The following is a 19,601-nucleotide window of genomic DNA, read 5'->3' as shown; positions in this document are numbered from 1 at the left end:
GGTGTAAAAGGGAAACTTGCTCCTCGATACATCGGACCCTTTGAAATCCTTGAAATCTGTGGACCCGTAGCTTACCGTCTCCAACTTCCTCCTCAATTAGCGGCCATCCATAATATCTTCCATGTATCCCAACTCAGGAAGTGTGTTAAGATTCCTACCAAAATCATCGATTCCCACGCTATCGAAATCGAACCTGATCTGACCTATACAGAGCATCCGATCAGAATACTAGACACTAAAGAGAGAAGCACCAGAAGAGAAACCATCAGAATGTACAGGATTCAGTGGAACCATCACACAGAAGAAGAAGCAACATGGGAAACCGAATCTTATCTTCAGCATAACTTTCCCGACTTCTTCCGAGCCAACCTCCCAGCTTGATCATTCCATTCTATCCTGTTCCGGAATCTCGGGACGAGATTCTTTTTAGGGGGGAAGGCTGTGACACTTAGGTAAATAGCATGGTCACACCCTAGAGTTTTAGTGTGTTGTCATGTGTAAAATGTGGTAGAGGTGTGTTTAAAATGTGCAATGCTAAGGAAAAGTGTTTAATTATATAATTATATTTTAACTAGAAGTCCTTTTGTGCTAAATGGGTAAAAATGGAGGGAAAAATTCAAAAGCATGAGGGTTGTTTTGCAAAAGATGGAAACTTGCGTTTAAATCGCAAATATATGTAAAACTACCCTTGGATATATGTGTAGTGTAGTTTTATTTATAGGATTTACATAAAGTTTGAAAGTATTACTAAGTTTTATATTAACTTCAAAACTGTTGCTCTTCTACAGATGAACCTTAAAGTAAAGTTGTAGAGCTTGAAAAACTATGCACTTTTGCTTTTAGGACCATCTCCATTTGAGCACTTGTTTAAAAGTTATAAGTGCTTTACAGTGGAGTCCCTGTGTTTCTCTGAAATTGCGTTTCAGTCCTCTTCTTCTACCTCCCTCTCTTTCTCCCCTGCTTCTCCTCTGCTGCACGCCGCCGCCTGCGCCCGGCCTGAGCGCCGCCCTGCGGCTCTGCGCCCCTCTGCGCCCCGCTCCACGCGTCGTGCTGCTCTTCCTCCCACCGCCCGCAGTGCCCGCGCTGGCCGCCCCTTGCTCCTCCACGTCGGGCAGAAGCCCCTAGCGGCCGCCACGCCGCACTGTCAATCACGCCGTCGCCGCCCGCTGCTCCGCGTCCGGTTGCGTGATCTTTCCCTCCCTTCTTCTTTCTTCCTATGGCCGTGCGGTGCTATAAAGGTGGACCAAGCCCTCTTCTCTCCGGCTGTTTTGCTGCTGCCTCCTCCCCCGACACCGAACCGCCGCCGCCGATTCCCCACCGGAATTCTCCTCAGCCGCACCATCCCGACCCAATTCCTTGAGCCCAGAGCTTCCTCACCTCCTCCCCTTGCTCCCCAACTGGATCTGGTCTAGCCCTGGCCGTTCCCCTCGCCGGATTTGCCCCACCCCGAGCCGCCCCTCATCGGCGCCGCTCGAGCTCGGCCCTGTCGTCGACAGCACGCACCGCCGCCCCTCCGTCCAATCCAAGTATGGAAATCGCTCCTCCCTTGCCCACTGGTACTCGTGCGCGCATTGGTTCCCCACGTTCGCCGGCCTTTCACCGGGAACGGCGGCGTGCCGCCACGGCCGCCGCACCTCCCCGTCGATAGCTCGGTTTCCCTGTTGTCCACCGTGCACGTTCACCCTCACAACATCCCCTAGGTTACATAGGCCGTACCCGACCGGCTCCTCCCCACCGGCGACCTCGCCGCCGGCGAGAACACGCCGGAGGTTGAGCGGCCGAGCAATGTCCAGACGGGCAGGGACTTATCCGTGAGAAGGAGACTTCTTCCAGGGACCTGAGCGCATAAATCCAGACACCCCCCCTCTAGTGGATGTAACATCCCGGATATTTCCGGAATGTTACCTTGGTGCAAAAATCATGAATTTCAAAATACTTTTTCGTGTTTGTGCTTAGCTAGGTCCGAAATTAAGCCTAAGTTCTCCCTATCTCAAACTCTTAGTAAAATTCAATTGAAAATTAAGGACTATTAAATGCTAGTGTGAATATTTGAAGTCTTTAGATTTTATTGCAACCTTCCTTGTTCTAAAATTGTTATTGGATATTCTTGTTTGATTTTCATTTTTCATGAATCCATTGTGTGGAATTTGAATTTGAGATGGGCATTCAAATTCAAACTCATTTGCTCTCCCTTGAAACCCCTGTGGGTCGAAACCCTGTGCGCAGCCCACAAGCCGGCCCAGTTTCCTCTTCCCTTCCCCGCATAGCACGGCCCACACGGCCCACAGCCGCACCCCGCGCGCCCCTTCACTTTTCTCCCGTCGCGACCCGAAGCTCCGCTCCGCCCGCCGCTCTGCTCCGCCCATTGCCCCGCGGCGCTCCGCCCCGCAGCAGCACGGCTCCGCTCCGACCCCGTCGCCGCTCGCCCGCTCCGCGACAAGGAGCCCAACCGCCGCGCCCCTGCTTTCCCCTTCGCCGCGCTCCCTTTTCCCTTTTCTTCCCCGCCGTGGCCCTGCTCGCTCGCGTCACCCGCCAGCCCCGCGCGCCGCCCCGCTCCGCGACAACCCGGCGTAACCGCCCCGACCGCAGCCACTCCCGAACCCTAGCGCCCCATATAAACCCGAGGCCGCTTCGCCCCAAACCGTAGAAGCCCTAGTCCCCCTTCCGCCGCCGCCACACGAAGAGGAGGAGAAGGAAGAGAGGAGCTGCGCAAGGCGAGGAGAAGGAGGAAGAGCAGGAGCTAAGCGAGGAGGAGAAGGCCGGCGCCCCGTACGACGACCTCGACGTCGCCGCTCGCCCTGCACGGCCCCGACCCACCGGCACCGGCCCACCACCGCATCGCCTCCCTCACCAGCAAGCCCGCCGGTGAGCGCTGCCACCGCATCTCCCCCTCCCTATCCCTTGCTGCCGGCGATGCCGATGAACCCTCCGTAGCAACCCCTAGGACCCCTTCTCCCTTCCGGCCTTGGCGCCGTCTTGTGCAGGGACCCGCCGCGCCGCTCATCGAGCCCGCCACCGCCGTCGCCCTCTCGCCGCAGCGCCCCTGGAAAACCAGAACTCGCGCGTGTGCGCGCGCACCCACACCACAAACCCCAGCCGTGCCGCCGCCGTTGCTCTGGCCCTAGCCTTGCCTTGCCACGTGCCCCGCTCCGCGTCCGCCGTCGCCACGCCACGACCCCGCCACGGCCTCGCCATGCACGGTGACCACGCGCCACCGCCGCGACGTCGCGTTCGCGTCGCGGCTAGACCTTTGGGGCCTTTCCCCGAGCACTCTTCGGGCGCCCACACCCACACGCACACACGCACACTCGTCTGCCACACCGGACCCGAACCCCGCCACACCGGATCCCGCCGTGACCGACACCTGGGCCTGTCCTGTCAGTGATGAGAAGGAGAACGACGCCGCCGACCCGAGAGGTGGAGAAGGCGAAGGGGCAGCCCAGCCAGAGGAGAAGAGGGGAGAAAGGAGACCCAGCCCATGGAGGAGAAGAAGCTGGCCCGCGGAGGAATCAAGCCGAGCCGTTCTTCACGCATAGCCAGCCCGCTGCCCGAGCCGGCCTGCTGAGCCGCAGGCCGAGCTGAATCCCGAGCTGATCTGCGAGCCTAAGCCGAGCCGATGGGCCTTGAGCCGGCCCAACACCACTTTCGGCCCAGAATCAAACCGTGACCCTTTTTCTTTTTCCTTTCCCAGACCTGACCCGAGGGGCCCACCTATCAGCCTCGTGCCGAGGCTGACCAGTGGGGCCCGACGACCGCTGACCTGACCCTTGATCGTTGACCGTTGACCGGTCAACATTGACCGGTCAACGCTGACGTCAGCAGGGCCCACTGCTGACGTCATCATCCAGGACCCCCCTGCTGACGTCATCATCCAGGACCCCCTTGATGACATCATGCTGATGTCAGCATGCCACGTGGCACGCCCTGGTGCTGCCACGTGTCTCTGTTTAGTGTTTTTCTTTTCTGAAACTCTTTTATTAATTTCAGAAATAGGTTTTTCCTTAGAAAATTCATAATAAATTATCCGGACCTCCGAAAATTATGAAACCAGTTTCATAATTCTTCTAAAATCATGAACCACCTGTTAGAATAGGCATTGTGGTGATTTGGATCTTATTTGCAACCTTTTGTGCACATTTGCACTTTGGTCCCTACTCTTACTCGTATTTACGAATAGGACCCGACCGCGAGGAGTTGACCGACGACCAGGACTACCCGGAGGCCCAGGAGGACTTCAACGAGACGCCAGGTTCACGCCCATCTACGAATTGAACTCCTATTTAGGCATTTGCTTGTAGATATGCTATCGCTATATGTATGTATTTATACCGAGATAAACCTGCATGGCCCTTTTATGTACCATACTCCTTGCCAACCTATCATACTTGTTGATTATATGAAATGCCTTGTAAATCCTTGAATGTGTATGTGTGGGATATGGATGGATAGACTTGGCGTGTGTGAAGTGGTTCTCTTCAGGAGTTGGTGATTAGGGCTTAGCCGGGAGTGGGCAACCTAACTCGATCGTGGATCAAGGGCTTGGGGTGTGTATCTTGGCACACCCTACGGAGTACCTATGGCGGGTACAGTTTTGGTTACGTGTTTAAGGTGTTTGGGGCATCCGGTTAAGGGTGCGGTTGCGGACCACCGAGGTGGATACACCTTCGACGAAGATGCCCGCTCCGGCAGATAAGGACCGGGTGAGAGTAACCATGACTTGTGGGAATATGTTAAGCGTGTACACCACTTACCCATTATGAGGGTGGGCCCGGTCCGGATTTAGCAAGCGCGGTACCAAGCCGGTAGGAGGATCGAGTATCGGTGCAGGGGAAGGGGGTGCTGACCTCACGTTCCCCGAGATGCATGGGATGCTTCACAGTCCCGGGGCAACCTCTCGTGGGAGGATGCGCCCAAGACCCGGGAAAGCCGGATGGTGCCGTGGCTCCTAATTCCGTTTCGTAGACCGGTGTTTCGTATACTAGTCGGCTGATCTCCGGCTAGTGTCGATTCGAGTTGGTCCAGGTGTACAACCCCTGCAGGGTGAAAACTATACGTATAGCCGCGTCCTCGGTTATGGACATCCCTACTCCTCTGTTTCTCTTATTAGTTAGTGTTACTCATGATTTCTACCTCCCTCTAGAATATCTCCCTGCCAGGGGGCAGTTGAGAAGCGAGGAGAGGGAGTCCTCGCATCGACTTGGTGGCTTTGGAAGGTGTGTGTGACCGGGAGTCCGGAATGCAGGAAGAGCCCGAGTCGGAAGCGACAGGAGATGTGTATTCTTATATATATATATATATTGCATGCATAGGGAAACCCCAGCTTTACTCCTTGAACTCTTGTATATCCGTAGAATAGACCATAATAATGCTTGCATACAGATGGTGACGTGAACCTATCCCATTCCTTGGGGATAGTCTGGTACGATGCAGGATCCGATCCGGAATTCGACCCCAACGACGACGGATGGTACGACTGAGACCGAGCTACGCTCAAGTCGCCTGTGGAGGTGGTTCCCGAAGATGGAGGACGGCCGAAGACCTAGCTACCGCTATGCGCCTTCTGCTTGTTCGATCTAGCCGAGAGGCTTGTAATAAATTCCGTACTACAGATCCTCTGGATTTATGTAATAATTAAACCCGTGGTTGACCTCTTAATGAGTATGACTGTGATATTATGCCTGAAATGAGTTCTGTATGTGATAGCGCTTGATCCAGGGACTATCACGACGATACAGGGAGTCGGATTCCTCGATTCGGGAATCCGGTTCATTTCAGTGGATCTATTATTTCATGTGTGTGTGTATTCTGTCTTGCAAAAATTCATAGAAAATCACAGAAAAATCCAAAAATTGCAAAAATTAGTTTTGTTGGAAACTAGATTTCAAGTCCTACAACTTTTGTTTATAGAGTTTGATATGAAACTAAATACTTTCGCATCTATTTTAAATCCAAGGTTAAAGGGTAATTAATACATAACTTCTACGGGTATGCTTTGTTGCTTATGAATTTTAACATGTAACTTCTATAAGCTATGTGTAACCTTGTATTAAAATTTCAAACCTAGATTTGTTTGGTAACTTAACTTCTTTTAAATTTAGGCAATTCACATTTGAAATTTTGACTAAACATGTTCTATAAGCCTAATTAATTAAGATCTTTTTGTCATACTCTAATGTGTTAATGTTTAGTGTATAACTAAGTTTTCAAAACCTTATGATCCTTTTAACTTAAGGATTTGAATTTAAATTTGGAATTCAAATTCCAATGTTCTAGTTCCGATTTGCAATAGATTCAGTGATATCCTCATGACTCCTTTGTAAATGGTGATGCAAACCTAAACCCTCTTATTTCATGAACTCTTGTGTGTCGACTTGGTGAATTGCAACTTTTGTAATGTAAGATCTTAAATTTAAATCTCGTCTTACTTAAATTATTGCATCTCATATAGAATCAACGACGCTCGACGACGGAGATTACGAGTTGGTCTTAGGACAAGACCAAGGGTTTTCGGAAGACCCAACGCAAGTCGTCGTGGAACTAACTGAAGCCCCAAACCAAGGTTCGGAAGCCTTTGACACTCCTGCCCCCACCCCCACTCAAGAAGGCAAGTCCCGGACATATCCCACTACTTTATTTACACTGCAATCTATGTCTATCTATCTATACTTATGCATTAAGTCTAGGAGTTGTACTGAAACCCTAGATGCATGGATACTAGGAATCCAGTGTGATGCTCCTGAGTCCTTATCGGATAGATGCTATGCTAATAAGGCCGATAGAAGTCGGATGATTTCCTGTCACTCGCGCGATATAGGAGTTGCTTGTTACATTTCTGCAGTCACTATAAGGATGACGGAAAGGGTCATGTGCTGTATCATGACCTGAAGTTTTACCCTGTCTGTTTTGTTAAAAGTTAATAAGGCCGATCCATGTGTAGTGGTGGCTAAGCGTTTGAAAGTACTAGCCACATGCCACGAAATATGGTAAGCGGTAAGCCTAGTACCCGAGTGGCCCGGCAAATGGACATGTCTCCACCACTCGACCTTTATTTTATGTTTACACGCACCGACGTGTGGGAGTTCGTTCTGCATGGCAGACAGGAATACGGGTTTTGTAGTCGCGCTACAGACGTATGTCCTGCACAATTGGTGTGCGTACGGTCCTGCAGTCGCTTGTGGTGGCCCTGATCCATAACCCGGAATATGAGGGAAACGGTTGCTTTGGAACGATCATTGGATATTCCAAGCGTGAGTGTTAGGTTTACCTTGCAAGGCTTGAAATTTGATTCAGAATCGTCCGCTTCTCACGAAGATTGAGACTGCTTATTCCTTCTGCCACATAGAGTAAGAAGTGTAACAAATGATGGATAATCTTCATGGATGATAATCTCTACCTTGCTTGCTTAGTGTAGGTGCTAATCTAGAATGGATAATCAACTAGAAGATGAAAGCTAAAACTTGAAAGTAGTTCATACTCTTTGTTGCTTTTCAGCTAAAAATAAACCTAGAGCCTTTACAATACCGTCATTAGTCTAGTTACGGGCTAAAGTATACCCAACCCCAGGTAAGCCTTGCTGAGTATTAGAATACTCAGTCTTGCTAGTACCATTTGCAGGTATAACTTTCGAGAGTTCCACGGACAACCCTGCATGGCCAACTTCTGTTCCTTTTGGCTGGTCCGTGGAATGGGATCCGTCCCCGGCTGGCAGCAACCCTCCGGAGTGACACCAGGCCTTGGGCTGAGCGTGGTGTCCACCTTTGCGACGAAAATAGTCGCGTGTTTATTTTCCTTCCGCTATGAACATGGACAAGCTATCTAGTTTGTCAGTTTAAACACTGTTTGTATAAACTTTATTTGCAGTTGAACAAGGCTTGTAATAATGTTTACGTATTTGTAATTAAAAGTAATGAGTTGTGTTGTAATTGTAAACTCGCCTTCGTGCGAGGTAAACCTGCATCGATCCTGTTGAACCATGGTTGTATCGGGTGGAGACCCGACAGACCAATGGGTTACACCGTTTAAAACACGTTGGAGCCCTTGAGAGAGGACTTGCGTATTTAAGCCGGTGTAATTCAGGCGGTTCTGCCACAGTCAGCTTGATACCTGCAGGGGATCCAGCAATATCACGATCGCGACGTGAGGGAACGTTTGTTCAATATAGGCGATCTGGTCCTACGTCGCATCCAAGACGAGTCCGGCCTACACAAGCTCAACTCAAGGTGGGAAGGTCCGTTCATCGTCAAGCAGGTTACAAGACCGGGGTTGTATCGACTACAATATCTCGAGGGACAAGATGTTCTGAACTCTTGGAACATTCAGAACCTGCGCAAGTTCTACCCATGAGAAAATGTGCGGGGATAGCCGTTCTCCGGGCACTCAGGTGGTCTTTTTCTTCTAAATCAATTTGGAGGCTACGTGTCAGAAGATTCGGATTGTAAATTTTTCTGTTAACATACAGAGGCTACGGCCATGTTCATGTTTTATACAAATCGACTTCTTGTCATGAGTTTTACGGAGGCTACGGCCACGTTCATGATAAATCGACTTCTTGTCATGAGTTTAACGGAGGCTACGGACACATCCATGTTTTATCGACTTCTTGTCACGAGTTTGACGGAGGCTACGGCCATGTCCATGTTTTAATGACTTCTTGTCACGAGTTTGATGGAGGCTACGGCCACGGCCATGCTTTATTTGAATTGACTTCTCGCCATGACCTTTGATAGTCGTTTGCGATGATGATCGCATCTTTCCCAACAAAATTGATCCGTTCGATTGGTTTATACCTAACTTGTTGGATGGGCTCGCATAAGGAGCTATGTCGATTACGCCCAGGGTCGTTGCGCTCGATCGGGTGGTATCTAACTTGTTGGATGGGTTCCTACCTGAAGCTGCTACGACTACTTCCAGGGTCACTGCACCCGCGGTAGTGTGTACTACTTAGCCTTTAAATCTGGATGACAATTCAGTTGAGGCATATACAAGTAGAGACATCAAATAAGAATATATATACAAGGAAATGAGTACTTGTTTTTTACATCTTACTCCTGCAGTACACTTTCTACTATTTGTTCTACTATAGGTTGGGCTTCTTGGAGGTACTCGTTGAATTGTTCTTCAGTGCACTCCACAGCCACTCCCTGCGTGAACGTTTCTAGTTGAGCTTCCTGCCAAAAGGATTTCACAAAGGTAAGAGCGTGGCTAACACACGCGATCGGGGCTTCAGTGAGGAACTTGACGACCTTCTGCGGCACTCGGAGAAGTCACTCTAGCAAGGGCTGCTTGCCTACTTCGCCATCTTCTTGTGGGTCCACAATGTGCACAAGCATCTTGGCGGCTCCCCTGAGGTCCTCCAGCTCCTTTTGCCGCTGCTCCTTCTCTTCGCCCAGCGTCTTGATCTGCTAAAGGCTGCCGACGAATTGTTGTTCGGTGTCGGCAATGACCTTCTGCAGCCTCTCGATGTCATCTATACGGTGATACAGCATATTCTTCATGTCAGTGAGCAGCTCTTCTTTATATGTTAAGATTTTCCTAAGCTTTGCGGTGAAGATATTTTCAGAATTCAAGACAAATTGTTAAGTGAAAGTACTCGAGGGAAGAAAGGGCTTGCCTTGGTGCGCCTTCTTTTGTTCTTTGAGTTGCTCCTGGTGCACCTTCTTTTGTTCCTTGAGTTGTTCCTGGAGCTTGGAGTTGGCTTTCTCAAGTTGTTCCTGGAGCTTGGAGTTGGCTTTCTCGAGATTGCACAGATCGTTCTTGAGGAGCCACGTCTCTCGAGTCTGCTCGTGCTTCAGCCTGTCAAGTTCTCTCTCAAGATAGATGTTCTTTATCAGCTCTTTGGATATACGTTTTTCCTTGGCAGCAAGCTCCTGGTGACCACTCATGACTGCTTTCTGTTTCTCTGTCTTCTTTTGTGAGTGCGTGATCACATTCTGCATAAGGAGGGAGGTTAAGGCAAGTGACTCGCCGACGCACACTGGCAGAAGGGTAATCAGGTCTTACCAGGGCAAAATCGTACAACTCCTTGAAGGCCTTCTTGAAAATTTTTATGTTGTTGGCCGTCAACATTGGATCATCCACCAGATCTGTGTTGATGATGTTTTGGTATCCGTGTCCGGCCATCAGCAAGTCTCCGGGACTCCTTGAGGTCCCTACGGCTTCTTCAGAAGGTGGTTGCTGGGTACCTGCAAGTCAGGATGCGTTCAGTACATAATGCCTGCGGGCTAAGCAACTAGTCATGGGCGGTCAGACACTTACCTGTGCCATCTGTAGGAGTGGCATCAAGGGCCTCGACTTGTTCCTCACCACCAGCCCTAGCTTCGGCTTGCTGGGGCTCGGGGGGTGGCAGGTCGGGCAGTGTCGTGTCCGCCTCGGGGGCTGACTCCTTTGGGGCTGGCGGCTCGGGGGCTGGAGTAGCCGACACAGGCTTTGGTTTAAACCCCCTGGCAGTCAGAGACCTAATGAAGCAGAATGTTATTATCCAACAAGTCGAAAAGAACAGAATGTTTATTATGCAAAAGATGTAAACTTACAGCGAAGACTTCTTCTTGACAGCTTTCTTCACCTTCATAGCCCGTGGTGTCTCAACCACAGTACCCATTGCTGGCGGCGGGGTCACACCAGCTGGTGGTGCTGTGCCCGCCATGGCAATGGTTACCGCTCCTGTCGCAGAAGCTGATGGATCCGCTCCTGTCGCAGAAGCAGATGGATCTATTCCCACCTCTTCATGCTCGGACTCGGGAGGAGAAGCAGGAGGACTGCAAATGGATACTGTCAGTGTGCAACAATACCGATATTTGGCAATTCAACAAGGCAGCAAATTCATACCTGGAAGACTCGACTACATGCGCTTTTCATTTGCGCACAACCCGACGACCCTGCGGGATTGAAGGCAGAGTTTCGGTCAACTCCACAGATGGTCAGGGGGAGTTGTCCCTTCTCGCCTCCCCCTCGGCTTCCTTTTCCGCCAGGAGGCTCCCGCCTTTAGTGGACTCGCTGCTATGCAGAGCCTCGGCTACTCGAGCCCTCTTCGCTTCGGCCACAGCGCTAGGGAGAAGGTGGTCCGATCGAGGGATGTCGGGTTGCGGAGGGTAGCTCTGGTACAATTCTGTGTGTCCCTGCAGAAGGTTTTTAGTTAGCAGTGGCAGAATAGCGGAACTTGTTTTCAGCAAAAAGTAGTCGAATACTTACTAGTTTTGGAGGATTTTGCGCAGAAAACAGCTGCGGGACATAGGGAACTGCATCCACATCTATCAGCACTCGCCTAACCCGGGTGAGTGCGGCGTCATCAGTCAGTTCTTCTGCGCACATCCGAGAGGAATCTTCAGCGCCTATATACTCGAAGCCTTAGGTGTGGCGTTGTAGGAGTGGCTGGATTCAGCGCTTGTAGAAAGAGAACATGACAGATGCCCCGGTCACTCCTATCTCTTTGTGGGCTGCTATGATGGCCAACAAGTTGTCGACCTGATCCATGTCCCCCGTGGGAAGTTCGGTATTCTACTCCGGCCTTACAACAGGCGGTTTATTTGACTTCTTTGGGAGTTGGGGGGCATGGTTTTGGATGTAGAACCACTGATTTTTCCACCCAGGAATGTTGGAGGGGAATTTGTAGGAAATGTACCTATCGCCGGCTTGCTATCTAAGCTGGATGCCGGCGCCCCCTACAACTGTCAGACCCGGGGCCACCAGGCTGGGTACATAACGTAGTTTAAAGAGGTCTAAGAGATTAAGTCCGTCTTATCTCTTATTCATTTTGTTTATCTCTTGTTTATCCTGTTTAAATAGGAGATAGAGCTAACCAACACGGAGGGGATCTACTCGAGATATGTTCTGGTATGATCCCTCAGCGGGTGTTGGTTAGCATCTTTGTAACTCTGGCCTCTCGGATATATAAGGGAGGTCTGGGACCCCTCTCAAAACACGATCTCTAGGTCATTCAACACCAAAGGCAATACAAACCACCATACAGGACGTAGGGTGTTACGCATCTTGCGGCCCGAACCTGTCTAAGCTTTGTGTTCCTTGCACCTTCGAGTTCCTGATCTCGGCGTCTCCTCACCCAAAACTTACCACCTTGGGTATATCCCTCGGTGGGCAGCCGGTTAAACACCGACAGCTGGCGCGCTAGGTAGGGGGGCACGTCGAAGATCCACCGGCGAGCTCGATGGCATCTTTCAATTTCATCAGGTCAGTTCCCTCTTAGGGCACGACATTCGTTTTTGGCTCGTGGGTCTAAATCGCAGATGGTGCGGGCAACTTTCAGCGATTCCTCATCAACATGAAGCCGAAAACCTTCGCTGCGGATCCTCGCAGCGGTCTCGACAAGTTCGTCGACGAGCTCGACAACTTGCCGCTCCATACCTTCGCAACGCAGATCGAGATGGAGTCTGCTCCAGGCTCGACTTCTTCTGGTGTTGCGACAACTTCCCCTGGTTTAGACTTGTTCCAATCTAGGGATCCGCATAGCCGATCTCAACTCAGCTCATGCAAACCGGCCACTGATCTTCAGGAGGCCAACGTCTCTGGGTTCCTCTCCATGTTAGAGAAGGATCTGGACTTGCTGCTCCAGGACGGAAAGCCTGAAGCCACCGTGTGTCGGGGGGCTTCGGGTTGTTCTGGTCCCGGTGATTTGGTGATCACCTCCTTGCCGAAGGGGCGCATTGTGTATTGGAGGGGCACGATGCTCTCCGATCTACTCGAGGCAGAGGGTCGGCTTGTGGCTCACCTCGAGCCATTGCCCTTTCAAGAGGGCAGGCCATTGGCCACCGCGGCGGAGGGGTCGACTGAACTAGTCGGCAAAAGTTCTCATGACCTTTCCTCCCGCCAGGTGCTGATGGCCGAAGAAGGCGAGGACGATGGGGATCTCCCCATCATCAACTTTGAAGTGATCTCCGAAGATGAGATCACAGCCAACGCTGGCGATGAGAACGACGCCGATCGTGAGGCGCGGAGGGCCAGGAACAGGGCTCGCACAATCCGGCGGAGGAGGGCCAACGAGCCTAGGCGATCTATGCATCGCGAGCTTGACCCTGAGTTCGCCGCCGTAAACGAACGGGGTTTCAGGACTCCGGTGGCCAACATCGCCAGGGTGACGGCCATCCTCGAGCGCAGCCATGATCCGGAGGTATGTCAAGCACTTCTCTACGCACAGAGTGCTTGGATCCAGCTGGATCAACACAACCCGGCGTCCACCATCAGGGAGGAGTGCGTGGGCGAGAGTCAAAATCAGGCTCACAGCCGAACGGCTGGCGGCCGTCCTTGACACAAGATCAGCAACGACAACGCCCGTGGGAGCCAGGCCCCTGGCGGGAGGCAACAGCCACCGCAAGGGTGTCATCCGCGACAGGCCAATCATCGACCTTCTCCGCAGGACCTGCGCCAGCACATCAATGAAGGTCGCGACGCGCGGACCGTGATCTCCTCCAGGTGCAAGGTCCGTGAAGAAGTCGAGACTGAAGGTACTGACTGTAGCGATCGATTCCCTGCTTTTTTTGCTCGTTTCAGCAGCTACAAGTACCTAGAGGGCTTCAAGCCGATCGGCATCACCAAGTACGACGGCAAGCAAGCTCCTCAGCAGTGGCTCCATTGCTACTCCACAGCCATTGAGGTCGCAGGGGGTTCAAATATCACCAAAGTCGTCTACTTCCCGATGGCTTTGGACCCTGCACCGCTTACTTGGTTGGAAAGCCTCAGCAGCAACTCAATTGACTCCTGGGAGCGCCTCAAGAAGATCTTCATCGACAACTTCCAGGGAGCGATTGCTCGCGCAGGTACTCATCACGATCTTGCTCAGTGTAAGCAAGAACGTAATGAGCTTCTGCGGTCCTACACACGTCATTTCTTCGACGTTCGCGCAACCATCACCAACATCTCGGAGGACGACATCATCGATTGTTTCTACAATGGCATCACCGACCCGGGCATCTACAGGGATTTCAGGCGGAACAGGCCGAAGACCGTTGCGGGCCTTTGTGATATGATGCATGATTGGTCTGAACAAGAGGAGAAGATGCAGGAGCGGTTTCCGCGGCGTCAAGATAGCAATCTGCGGCGCCCAAACGACAACCGCAACAACAAGGGCCCGCGGGACTTTTCGGGTCCACCCCGGAAGCGAAAGCCAGATGATGTCATCGCGGCCATCCATCGTCCTTCGCGGGGCAAGAAGTCGACGACGCAGGAGGAGTTCGAGAAGCTCCTGCAGAAGAAGTGCCCGTGGCATCCGGGCGCCAACCACGCCGCCATCGACTGCTACCACCTTCGGAGGACGTTCAGCAACTCCGGTGGTGGAAAGAAGAACAAGAAGCCTGCTGATAAAGAACCCGAGGATGATGATCAAGAAGATCATGGGCGCAACCTGAAGTTTCAAGACGCTTTGAAGGTTGTCAACGTCATCTTCGGGGGAGATGAGGATTTTGGTTCCAGGCGGGACCAGAAGTTGCTTCTCCGGGAAATTTTGTCCATCGAGCCGGCGGTACCACGACCACTTTGTTGGTCGGAGGTCCCCATCTCGTTCTCCCGCGATGACCAGTGGACGAGCTTTTCGGAGCCCGGTAAATTCCCCTTGGTCCTGGATCCTGTGGTGGCAGAGGTCAAGCTCACCAAGGTCCTCATCGATGGCAGGAGTGGGCTCAATCTCATCTTCATTAGCACTCTGAAGAAAATGGGCCTGGATTTCAAGGACATGCTGGTTCCCAGCAAGTTCCCCTTTTACGGCATCGTCCCAGGTAACGCGGCACACCCGCTGGGTACGGTGGTCCTCCCAGTCACCTTCGGCACGCAGGAGAACTATCGTACCGAGTTCATCAAATTCGAGGTGGCTAACTTCGAATCTTCTTACCATGCCATATTGGGTCTTCCGGCACTCGCCAAGTTTATGGCAGAGCCGCATTATGTTTATTTGCTTCTTAAGATGCCAGGACTCAGTGGAGTACTCACCCTCCGTGGCGACCTGAATAAGTCATACGACTGTAATCAGGAAGCGATCCAATATGCTTCGACTACTCGCGTGCCAGATGCTTCGGGAGAAGTACTCGCGGCCGCGCAGCAGCTTTCCCAAACCGGGCTGGAGATTCCTTCCAAGAAGGCCAGCAAGTCGAGCATCCAGTCGACTGATGACGTGGCCCTCAAGATGATCCAACTTCAGGAGGGAGATTCATCTAAGACCGCTATCATTGGTGCCGGCTTAGGTGACAAATAGGAATTCGCGCTCGTCAGCTTTCTTCGGGCTAACCGAGACATATTCGCATGGAAACCAGCGGATATACCAGGGGTGCCCAGGGAGTTGATCGAGCATGCTTTGAATGTACACCCGAAGGCCACGCCTAAAAAGCAACGCCTGCGGAGGTTTGCCCACGACAAGCGTGAGGCCATTAAACGGGAGATCGCTAAACTTCTCGCGGCTGGATTCATTAAAGAAGTAATCCATCCAGAGTGGGTAGCGAATCCCGTTCTTGTAAAGAAAAAGTACAATGAATGGAGAATGTGTGTCGACTACACTGATCTCAACAAGCACTGCCCAAAAGACCATTTTGGGCTGCCGCGCATTGACCAAGTTGTCGATTCGATGGATGGTTGTGTTTTTCTCTGTTTTCTTGATTGTTACTCGGGCTATCATCAGATCGCGCTCAAGGAGGAGGACCAAATCAAGACTGCTTTCATCACCCCGTACGGGACTTACGCCTACAAAACAATGTCCTTCGGGTTGAAGAATGCAGGAGCAACCTATCAGCGTGCGATCCAGATGTGTTTCGCGGATCAGCTACACCGGAATGTTGAAGCTTATGTGGACGACATCGTCATCAAGACCAGGGAGTCCAGCGATTTAATTGTAGATTTGGAAGAAACATTTAGCAGTCTGCGCAGATTTCGGTGGAAACTCAATCCCACCAAGTGCGTCTTTGGAGTACCTTTAGGGAAATTGCTCGGGTTCATCGTCAGCAACCTGGGCATTGAAGCCAACCCTGTAAAGATCACGACCATCACTGATATGGAGGCTCCAGCCACAATCAAGGATGTGCAGAAGTTAACAGGTTGTATGGCGGCCCTGAACAGGTTCATCTCCCGACTCGGGGAGAGAGTACTACCTTTCTTCAAGCTCCTGTAACGCCAAGATAAGTTTCAATAGACGGGGGAGGCTGAGCGGGCCTTGCAGGATTTGAAACATCATCTTCAGTCACCTCCGATCCTTACAGCACCGTTGCCAGGGGAGGATCTCCTACTTTACATCGCGGCAACAACTCATGTTGTCAGCAGTGCTATTGTAGTTGAGCGAGGCGAGGAAGGCCATGCGTTTGGAGTGCAGAGGCCTATCTACTTCATCAGCGAAGTCCTCTCCGAATCCAAGGTACGGTATCCGGCTGTTCAAAAACTTTTATACACAATCTTAATCACATCAAGAAAGCTACGCCATTACTTCGACGAGTACAAGATTACTGTGATCATGGATTTCCCGTTGGGGGATATTCTTCATAATCAAGATGCCACGGGGCACGTATCCAAGTGGGCAGTGGAACTGGGGGCTTTGTCAATCGACTTCAAGCCACGCACTGCAATCAAGTCACAGGCTCTAGTCAACTTCATGGCTGAATGGAGGGAGAATCAAGTCCCAACCCCAGTGGGCAAGCCAGAGCACTGGACCATGTATTTTGACGGGTCCCTCAAGCTCGACGGCGGCGGCGCTGGTGTTCTGCTTATTTCTCCACGAGGTGAACAATTGAAATATGTCCTTCAGATCTTGTGGGCGGTATCCAACAATGAAGCCGAGTATGAAGCCTTGCTTCACGGCCTTCATTTGGCGATATCACTAGGGATCAAGCGACTACTTGTATATGGCGATTCTCTTCTTGTTGTTCAGCAGGTCAACAAGGAATGGGACTGCAACAAGGAGACGATGGACGCTTATGTACAGGAAGTGCGCAAGTTGGAAAGCAATTTCTCTAGCTTGGAGGTTCATCACGTATTGCGGGAGCACAACATTGGCGCGGATATCCTGTCCAAATTGGGGTCCACGCGTGCCCAGGTTCCGCCAGGAGTCTTTGTCCAGGAGCTCAAGCAGCCATCCATCAAGTCTTCTCCGCAGGTAACCATCGACGCGGGTCCCCAACAATCCGATCGAGAGGTTATGGTGCTGGGGGAGGACTGGCGAGAGGCTTTTATCGACTTCATTCGAGATCAACGGCTACCAGCAGGAATCGACGCCAAGAGCGTGGAGGCGGCACGCGTCTTGCGACGAAGCAAGGGCTTCGTCCTGGTCGACGGCAAGCTCTATCGGCGCGGCGCTCGGTCAGGAGTTCTCATGAAGTGCGTCACAAAGGAAGACGGCTACGACATACTGCGGGAGATCCACGAGGGCGTCTGCGGAAACCATGTGGCTTCAAGAACGCTGGTGGGGAAAGCATACAGGGCCGGTTTCTGGTGGCCTACTGCAGTGACCTACGCGGAAGATCTCGTGCGCAGGTGCCAAAATTGTCAATTCTTTGGCAAACAGACTCACGTTCCATCTCATAGCCTCATCACTATACCGCCATCTTGGCCCTTTGCTTGTTGGAGTCTCGACATGATCGGGCCCTTCACGATGATGCCAGGCGGTTTTACCATGTTCTGGTGGCTATCGACAAGTTTACTAAGTGGATCGAGTACAAGCCGATAGCCAAGCTCACGCCAGATCGGGTCGTCGACTTCATCTTAGATATTTTGCATCGCTACGGCTTCCCCAACACCATCATCACAGACTTGGGATCAAACTTCACGGCAAACCAGTTCTGGGAGTTCTGCGGGAACGCTTGCATCGAAGTTAAATATGTCTCGGTTGCACACCCAAGGGCCAATGGATAAGTCGAAAGGGCAAACGGCTTGATCATTGACGGCCTCAAGAAGAGACTTTATGATGAAAACAGCAAGAAGGGAGGCAAATGGGTGCATGAGCTACCACATGTCATCTGGGGACTTCGGACTCAGCCGTCCAAAGCCACAGGACAAACACCTTTCTTCCTTGTATATGGATCTGAAGCTATTCTACCAGCCGATATCATGTGGAAGTCTCCAAGGGTCGAAATGTACAATGAAGGCGAGGCGGACGAGGCGCGGCAGTTAGAGCTCGATTCTGTGGAAGAAGCTCGCTGCACCACTCTTGTTCAGTCAGCTCGGTACCTGCAGGGGATCCGGCGATATCATGATCGCAACGTCAGGGAGCGGTCATTCAGTGTCGGCGATTTGGTCTTGCGCCGTATTCAGGACGAATCTGGCCTACATAAGCTCAACTCAAGGTGGGAGGGCCCGTTCATTGTCAAGCAGGTTACAAGGCTAGGGTCTTATCGACTACAATATCCTGAGGGTCAGGATGTCCCGAACTCCTGGAACGTTCAGAACCTGCGCAAGTTCTACCCTTAAGATGAGGCCCGGTGATCGCTGAATCCCCGGGGGCTTAGAAGATCTCTTTTCCCCGAATCAATTTGGAGGCTATGAGCCACATGACTCGGGTTGTACATTCTTTTTACTTGCACGACGGCCATGGTCACGTGCAAACACTTATATATAAACTGACTTCTCGTCGTGAATAATGCGGGGGCTACGGCCACAATCATCCCTTTTTGACTTCAGTTCCTAACGGAACCCTCGGCTCTGTCTAACTCCTCTACATATCGAGTTCCGCCGCGACCTTGGATGGTCGCACGCGACAGCAGTCGCATTTTTCCCAACATAGTCGATCCGTTCGACTGGCTCACACCCAATACGTTGGAAAGGCTCGCATAAAGAGCTATCTCGACTACATCCTGAGTGGCTGCACTCAGAACAGTCTTGTTTCTGCTAAAAGAATGGCAAACCCGCGGCAACGCCCGCACATGTTCCTAGCAAGCTTGATCCGTCCGTCCGGGTCCTACCTAGCTTACGGAGCACGCTCACAGCAGGAGCGAATTTCGACTACACTCAGAGTCGCCGTACTCGGGGTAGTCTTGTTTTTCTGCCCTACGCACGGCAATCCCACGACGATGCTCGCGTTCTTTCCTAACAAGTTTAGACCCGCTCGATCGAGTTGTGGCTAATCTGTTAGACGAGTATTAGCTACCCTTCAGGTCGTCGCACCTAGGGAAGCGTCTACTACTTGAGCCTTGTAAGCCTGGATCCCAATTCAGCTAAGGCACGCAAAACAAGTAGAGATATCAAGTGAAGTATTTACATAAGGGAATGATTACTTGTCTCTCACACCCTAATCCTGCAGTACACTGTGTACAATTCGTTCTGCTATAGGCTGGGCCTCTCGCAGGTACTCGTCGAATCGTTCATCCGTGCAGTCTGCCGCCATCCCCTGCGCAAAAATGTCTAGCTGCGCGTTTGGCAAGAAGGATTTCACATACGCGAGGGCATTGCTAACGCATGCGACTGGAGCCTCAGACAGGAATTTGAGCACTTTCTTCGGGGCTTCGCGGAGTCACCCCAGCAGAGGCCGCGGGCTCGCTTCGCCTTCTTCTGGGGGATCCACCATGTCCACCAGCTCCTGGGCAGCCCCCTGAGGTCCTCCAGCTCCTTCCGCTGCTGCTCGTTCTTCTCGCCCAACGTTTTGATTTGCTGAAGGCAGTCGATGAACTGTCGTTTAGTATCGCTGATCA

Source organism: Panicum hallii, chromosome 3, assembly GCF_002211085.1.
Source record: "Panicum hallii strain FIL2 chromosome 3, PHallii_v3.1, whole genome shotgun sequence".
Classification (NCBI taxonomy): Eukaryota; Viridiplantae; Streptophyta; class Magnoliopsida; order Poales; family Poaceae; genus Panicum; species Panicum hallii.
The sequence above is the reverse complement of the archived record's forward strand: the minus strand, read 5'-3'. Positions refer to the sequence as shown.